Source organism: Megalobrama amblycephala, linkage group LG11, assembly GCF_018812025.1.
Source record: "Megalobrama amblycephala isolate DHTTF-2021 linkage group LG11, ASM1881202v1, whole genome shotgun sequence".
NCBI classification, from domain to species: Eukaryota; Metazoa; Chordata; class Actinopteri; order Cypriniformes; family Xenocyprididae; genus Megalobrama; species Megalobrama amblycephala.
The window spans coordinates 40156409-40164934 of record NC_063054.1 but is presented as its reverse complement, the minus strand read 5'-3'; the positions used below and the strand labels follow the sequence as shown (position 1 = coordinate 40164934).

Below are 8526 nucleotides of genomic sequence, written 5' to 3'. Positions count from 1 at the left end.
GCCCCCAATATTTGCATATGCCAGCCCATGTTCAAGCATTAGACAAGGGCAGCCAGTATTAACGTCTGGATGTGCACAGCTGAATCATCAGACTAGGTAAGCAAGAAAGAACAATAGCGAAAAATGGCAGAAGGAGCAATAATAACTGACATGATCAATGATTACATTATATTTTTAGTGATATTTATAAATTGTCTTAGTGATATTTGTAAAATGTTGCGTTAGCATGTTGCTAATGTACTGTTAAATGTGGTTAAAGTTACCATCGTTTCTTACTGTATTCATGGAGACAAGAGCCGTCGCTATTTTCATTCTTAAACACTTGCAGTCTGTATAATTCATAAACACAACTTTATTCTTTATAAATCTCTCCAACAGTGTGTAATGTTAGCTTTAGCCACAGAGCACTATCAAACTCATTCAGAATCAAATGTAAACATCCAAATAAATACAATACTCACATAATCCGATGTATGCATGCAGTATGCATGACGAACACTTTGTAAAGATCCATTTTGAGGGTTATATTAGCTGTGTGAACTTTGTTTATGCACTGTTTAAGGCAACTGTTTAAGGTATCGCTAAAACTAGTTTAAGTTTAACCAAAGCCTACATTTCTCAGTAGCTAGATGGTGTCATTGCTATTTTTTTTAAATCATAACTTTTCAACACGCTTTCAGTAACATAGTTTTTTAATAAATACGTAGCAGGGATTTCAGCTGCATTATTCTCAACCGACTGTTTAAAATTAGAACAAGCGATGTCCGATTCAATAATTAATGACTCTTTCAAATCGATTCATTTCATCACATTTGAGTTTGAATCGATCTGAGCTGTTCAGCGTCAAAGACTCATTCAACTGAATCGGTTCCTCCAAACACACACTCTTCGCGATTTCAGCCATGTGCTCAACTCTGTCCGGTACTACACATATCATCGTATCTCAGGACAGTAGGGTCTCCATTGTCATATCTTGCCAGGTGAATGAGATTAATAAGCGATATAAAGAAAATATGCGGGAAAAATAAGTAGGCCTACTTCTGTCCGAAGATGACCAACACATATTCAGGCGAGGACAAGAGACAACAGGTTTACTGTCTGCTAACTAGTGAGAATTTGCTGCTTGGGTTTTGGATTTGAACATTCGTTTGGCCAATAAGTAACCACCTAGCTAGCAACTGGCAGGAAAGCCCTAGAAATCACCTAGAAATTGCCACAATCACCTAGAACACTCTAACTGCATAGCGACCAAGGTCTATTTTATTTTTGTGGATTGTAACCTACGATTGTAACACTCTAAATTTAATCTGAACTTTAAAGCTGCAGTCCGTAAGTTTTGCCTCTTTGTCGCCATCTCTGTTTGAAACCTGCATTGCAGTTATTTGCGGAATTATCATCTTTACGTGGGTTGTGCATCGGCACAGTGTGGATGAATCTAATGTTTGCTGTCAGTCACCATACTGGTGTGGATACTGAACTTCAGAATCACAGATTGTAGTCTTGGAAGTATGACCAAAATAATAATTTTCACTGGAAAATGTCATCTGAACAAATGTCTGCCACTTTTGTTCTGACCAACTGAGGGGAAAAAAAGCATTACAATAAATCGCGCTACCAGTAGTGATAAAATCTAATGATTGTTTAGCTCATATCACATCAAACTGTGCAAATTATTGTTACACTTCATTCTCAAATTGTTAATGTTAACAACATCAGCATTGTGTGACTATGTGTATTTAGTGAAAAAAAGTTACGGAATTTTAAAAAAGTAAAAAGTTAAAAAGTTAAAAAGTTACGGAATTTTATTAAAAAGTTACGGACTGCAGCTTTAACATTCTAAAGAGTTAAAGTGATTCTGAAACAGAATGTTGATGAGTTGCTAATGTGTTTAAACGTTATATTTCAAGTTAGACAGAAGTACAGTTGGATATGCAAGGACTGAAATAATATTTTTGTCTTTATTGTGTGGTATGTTTGAATATACATGTGATAATTGATGACTTTGATCACATGAAAATATAAACGTTTAAAAATGTCATGAGATCACAGAAAGACAGTTTGACCTTGCTGTTTTACTGTTAGTCTAACCAATAAACCAGCCAATAAGAACGTATGTTTTAGTCATTTCAAGTGTTTTCAATGAGGCATTTTGTTATTTTTCCCCTTTTAATGGACGCACAGCACACATTTGAGTGTTATGCAGGGAGGAAACTGCAGCAGACCACCCACCCCTACGCGTCTGAACCAGGGTCCAGAGAGGGTAATTAAGCTGTTTTCTTGGGTCATACAAGTCTTGCTCGTTAAAAATTAGAGGAGTGACGGGTGGTTGTATGCTGGAATACGCCAAAGACCGCTGGGTCAAGAAACTCGTGGGCCAAATAAATTTTGCTGTTAATGAAGGACGTCATTCGTATGATGATCATCATCCTCGTTGTGTGTGAGAGATCATCTGTCTCTGTGAATCTCATGACACCTGTCAAGAAGGTCCAGGGTCATATTTCACCTTAAAACCAAAAGAAAAAGACAACATTGATTAGGCACTACTTAAAGGGATAGTTCACCCAAAAATGAAAATTCTGTGTTTATTATATATACTCAGTATATTACTCACCCTCATGTCATTCCAAACCCATCCTGTGGAACATAAAAGAAGATATTTTGAAGAATGTTGATTACCAAAAAGCTTTGATTACTAACGTATTTTTACAATGCATACCATCACATATACCCTGAACTCTCGGTTGATTAACCCAAACCTTGCTTACTTGAGGTACCCAGGTGAAAAAAAAAAGTACACTTCCATAATGTACTTAAAGTGCTCTATTTTCACACACTCATTTTGTACTTAATATACTAAAAATTGTTCTTTAGTACTTAAGATAATCTTAAGGAGTACTCAACTGTGCTATTTTGAGACACCATTAATATGAACTAAAATATGCTTTTAACATACTATTTCTGTATTTAAAAATATAGTTACTACTTATAATACACTTGAACCCATAAGTGTACTTCAAGTGGTAACTAAATATATTTTAATACAGAGATATGTGTGGAATTGCCAGGAAAATAATGTCAAAAATGGACAAAAAAAATTACAGCGGTCAAAAAATAGGCTTAATTTTCTTTATGCAAAATATTTTTAAATATTTAAAAATGTATTATATTTTGAAATATTTAAAAAAAAAACATTACTATTAAAAGCCCATCTTTGTGTTGAAGTAAACCTGCTATTGAGGGCTGAACCCACAATGGTTTTAAAAAGCATATGCAAGCCTTTTTGTATATGCTTAGTTTAGTGAACAATCTTCAACATTCTTCTAACAGCTGTTCAAGCTTATTGGATGTTCTTTAGTGGAAAAATTGATTCGTGAAATATTTCAATTGTGGAAATAAGGTTACATAAAATAATATTTAATCAAAGGGAACCGTGCACATTTAATGATCACAGTGAGAGATGTTAAGTATCATGGTTTAAACAAATGGATTTTAAAAGCTGAACCAGGGATATAATCACATGTGAAAATGATTTTTTAATTCCAGTGGAACAAAATGCATCATTAGCTAAAACATAGTTCATCAGTGAGCTCTCATCAATGACACTATTTCCAAATACAACATACTTCCTCAACCAGCGTTAGCTGATCTATATCTAAACGTGTTATAATGCAGCCAGATGACTGGAGGCAGGGTCTCATCGTCATAACACCATATGTGCCAAACATCACAGTCTTTGTCCATCAGTTGAGCTGACCATGTGTGATTGTAGCATGAAGTCATGGGCAGATCTGAAGAAGATTGGTCACTTGTTTTGGCTTCAGCTCTGAAACACACTGATGTCATGCCTAGACTTCGAGTGTCTTTCAACAGCAATTAATGCAGGCTGAGCTCTTGGCCACACCCCTTATGTAAATGTGAGCAAAGAGTAATTTGAGTAGATTTGATATGCTCAAGTTCATTGTTTTGCAATAATCTTTCTCTGTGCTAAAGATATCATCAAACTCATGAGGACTGTCTGTTCTCATTTTGCTTGTTCAGTTAACTTAATTCAAATAAGCTAAAGCAGCATTTTTTAGTATTTTGTCACAATATTTGTTTAGTCTACAAAAATGGTAGTTTGCTTAATGCATTTTGTGTTGGGATTGAATAATTGTTGTTGAATTGGCTAAAACTGGACCGTGGATTTCTAGTTCCCAGCTTGCTTGCATGAAACTGTTTTGGGTGAGAAAATGTTGAAATTAAAGTGTCACTTTGCTTGTTTTTGAGCACAAGATGAGAAAAGGGGAGACTTGTTAAAGGGTTGGTTCAGCCAAAAATGAAAATAATGTTATTACTCACCCTCATGCTGTTCCACACCCATAAGACCTTCGTTCATCTTCGGAACACAAATTAAGATATTTTTGTTGAAATCCGATGGCTCAGTGAGGCCCGCATATGGGGGCAATGACACTTCCTCTCTCAAGATCCATAAAGGTATTAAAAACATATTTAAATCAGTTCATGTGAGTACAGTGGTTCAATATTAATATTATAAAGTGACGAGAATATTTTTGGTGCACCAAAAAAAACAAAATAACGACTTATAAAGACCGATTTTTAAAACACTGCTTCATGAAGCATCAGAGCATAATGAATCAGTGTATCGAATCTGCTGTTCGGAGCGCCAAAGTCACATGATTTCAGCCGTTGGCAGTTTGACACACGATCTGAATCATGATTCGACACAAAAGATTCATAATCCGAATCTTCCTGAAGCAGTGTTTTGAAATCGGCCATCACTAAATAAGTCGTTATTTTGGGGTTTTTTTTGGTGCACCAAAAATATTCTCGTCGCTTTATAATATTAATATTGAACCACTGTACTCACACAAACTGATTTAAATATGTTTTTAGTACCTTTATGGATCTTGAGAGAGGAAATGTCATTGCTTCCTATGGAGGCTTCACGGAGCCATCGGATTTCATCAAAAATATCTTAATTTGTGTTCCGAAGATTAATGAAGGTCTTACAGGTGTGGAACGGCATGAGGGTGAGTAATAAATGACAGAATTTTCATTTTTGGGTGAACTAACCCTTTAATAAATGCCTTCTGAAGCAAAACGATGCCTTTTTGTAAGAAAAATATCCATAATTATATCTTTATAAACTGTAATCACTAGCTTCCGGTAACATCTGTCCACGTGTTCATGAGAGAGTCGAGCTCTGGTGTATGACGTAGGAGTAGCGTAAGATTAGGTGAGAGTAGTCACCTCTCGCAGTTCAAACAAATAGAGCTGGGCAACAAACTCAAGCTCCTCTAACATTTCTCTTCTCATTTTAGACTTCTAATTTGTGACTGACTAGTTTTGCTCTATCGTTTGCACTTCTGCATTTGTCAATACGTCATGCATCAGATCAGAGGTCACTCTTCCACCGGAACTAGACTCACGTACAGCCGTTACCGGAAGTCAGTGATTATAGTTTATAAAGTTATAAATATGGATATTTTTCTTACAAAAACACGTCGCTTTGATTTAGAACGCCTTTATTAACCCCCTGGAGCTGTATGAATTACTTTTATGATTTTTTTAGGCTTCAAAAAAGAGGGGGAAAAAAAAAAAGGTACCATTCACTCCCATTATAAAGTTTGGAAGAGCCAGGATGTTTTTTTAATATAACTTCTTTATTATAACTTCAACTGTGTTTGGCTGAAAGAAGAAACTCATATACACCTATAGGATGGCTTGAGGGTGAGTAAATTAAGTAATAATTTTCATTTTTGAGCGAACTAACCTGTTTAAAGGTTCTTTGTGAAACCATTGATACCAATAAAGAAACTTTATTTTTAATGTGGCTTTTTTGTTTGACAGTCATGGCAACTAGAAACTGTCACTGTGTGGCAAGAGGTGCGTAACTAACGATTCTTCACAATGAAAAACTTTTGTGTTTGACAGAGAAAGTACCAGGTTTGAAGTGCATGAATAATGTTGAAGTGAATAAATAATGCCAGAATTTTCATTTTAAAGGGGACCTATAATGCCCCTTTTCACGAGATGTAATATAAGTCTCTGGTGTCCCCAGAATGTGTCTGTGAAGTTTCAGCTCAAAATACCCCACAGATCATTTATTATAGCTTGTCAAATTTGCCCCTATTTGGGTGTGAGCAAAAACACGCCGTTTTTGTGTGTGTCCCTTTAAATGCAAATGAGCTGCTGATGCCAGCCCCCTTTCCAGAAGAAGGCGGAGCTTTAACAGCTCATGCTTCGGTTGCTCAACAACAACAAAGCTGGAGAATCTCACACAGCCAAAATGAGGATTGTCAGTAACGGTGTTCAGCCTTACATTGTTCAAACCAGAGTCGACACTGATGGAGAGACTCAGGAAGAAGTTACAACTTTTAGAATGAAACTGGACGTTTCTGAATGGTTAGTGGATAAATTTATGTAGTTGCTGTGGAGTTGATTCAACTCATCCACTAACATGTGCCGTCATGTTAATCTTTTGTGCAAATCCAGCGTTGAATCGACCCTCGTTTGTCAAGCAGTGTGGCGTAAAATGACAGCATGTCAACAACACTCTACTACAACAACTCTTCCTCTTCTCTAAAGCAGCCCAAATGGCCCCGCCCCCTTTGTCGTGTGTTTTCGGGGGCGGGGTTTATGTAAATTTTAGGGTTTGAGATGTCACTAACCCTGGAAGAAGCTCGTTGTAGTCCTTACAAGCCATTTGTTGTAGTCCTTAAACAGAGAATTCTGTAAAAGAAAATATCTCCCTTTGCATTGAACTCTGAGTGTCGTAACTTTGCAGATGTTTATGCTCAAACAGCAACATTACACACTAACTAAAGTTAAAAAAGTGAAATGATCATTTCAACCACACCTTTGAGTTGAAACTGAGTGAGCACGCTGTGCAAGATGCAGGCCGCAGTCAAGAGGGGTGAGGATGTGTGTCACAGAACCCGCACTGATCGCCGCTGTTTGTAAGCAAAGCCGAGCAGAGAGATTATCTGCTGCAAGAGCTGCGGGGCTGTTGTAAATGATCTGTCGTGTGGGTGATAAACCCTGTCAAAAGCACCTCTAGCGCGGCACCTGGGCTTAAATAAAGTCATGCTCAGATTTGTCTCTTGTGTAAGATTAAAATCAGGATGTGGTTGACTTCAGGGTAGGACTGAAGGGTTTATTTAACTCTAATGAATATTTCTCATTTCGCACAAAGATATTCCTGCAGAGATCTCTGGGAGTTCTGTGTATCTCATGGTTTAGAACGAGCCGTTTTCATCATTGCAAACAATCCGTATAGGAAACATTGAGCCGTGTGTGAGTGTGTGCATTTTTTGTGTATTCCTCACAGTGTTAATCGTCAGTGCTAATTACAACAAAACTGACTGGAATCTGTTCAGATTCTGAGGTCGATTGCGGCATAATATGTACACAGCGTCGTATTTGGTTCATCCAAAAGAAACAGCAGGAAGCCCACAATAAATATTGTGACTGAAAATAGAAATGGCTTAAAATAGAAATTCCTTTTTCTTAACTCGTTGTGCACGTCTAACAAGCTCCATCGGCCAATCGATTCTGTCGTTACAGATGAAAGCAAATTACAGATTGAAAATTAGTTGTAATTGCTGTGATTAAATGGTTGGAAACGGGTGATAGCATCTCTCAGCCCTCCACCCACTAAAGAACGAGACTCAGCCATTAAATTATCCAGATATCAGGAGTGGTGGAGTTCTGCTTTGAAGTTGTTGGTTTAGTGAAATGGCGGGACTCGATTATGGGCAAAATTAGGGTGGCAGGCCGACCGGGAAGGCGCCGCGGCGTAAAGGGTCAACACCGAAAGAGGGCGGGAGCCAGTCGGCTTTGGGTAATGTGTTACTGCCATTTCTGAGAATAATTTGTTGTTTTTGGAAACAGATGACTAATTCTAATGGGTTTGTAAACTAATAAAATCTTATAAGTTTGAAAAAAACCTCCAAAGAGATGTTAGCATTCTTGTATTATTCGGCTGTTTACTGCAGAAACAAATGGTAAAAACTTATAAAATTTGGTAAACTTACAGCATGGGCTCTCAAATGTCACCTGACTCCATTTGTTGTTCCTCAAAATCTCTAGCGCCACCGAGAGTTCAGATTTTCAAGTGCGCTCTAGCTTCTAAATTTTGAACTGAAATACTTGGAAAAATACTGAAATACTTGGAGTCGGAAAGATTTTTTTTGTTTTTGAAAGAAGTCTCTTCTGCTCACCAACGATGCATTATTTGATCCAAAATACAGTAAAAACAGTAATATTGTGAAATATTATTACAATTTAAAATAACTGTTTTCTATGTGAGTATATTGTAAAATGTAATTTATTTCTGTGATCAAAGCTGAATTTTCAGCATCATTACTCCAGTCTTCAGTGTCACATGATCCTTCAGAAATCATTCTGATATGCTGAGGATTTTTTAGCACTGTAAACCCGAATAAGTTGGCAAAAATCCAAATTTTCAAGTTAAAGGGCATATTGCAGGTTAGAGCTTTAGTGATCCAATGTGTGAAAAATAAT

General features: G+C 36.9%; 1 long non-coding RNA gene across 1 annotated transcript; it reads right to left on the bottom strand.

Moving 5' to 3' along the window:
• Positions 1 to 1959: 1959 nt before the first annotated feature.
• Positions 1960 to 8101, bottom strand: LOC125278690. Its single transcript, XR_007187241.1, has 3 exons — positions 8037 to 8101; positions 2612 to 2634; positions 1960 to 2503 (listed from the first exon to the last, which is right to left on the bottom strand). It is a non-coding gene; the product is annotated as an uncharacterized LOC125278690 (long non-coding RNA).
• Between the last annotated feature and the right edge of the window lie 425 nt (positions 8102 to 8526).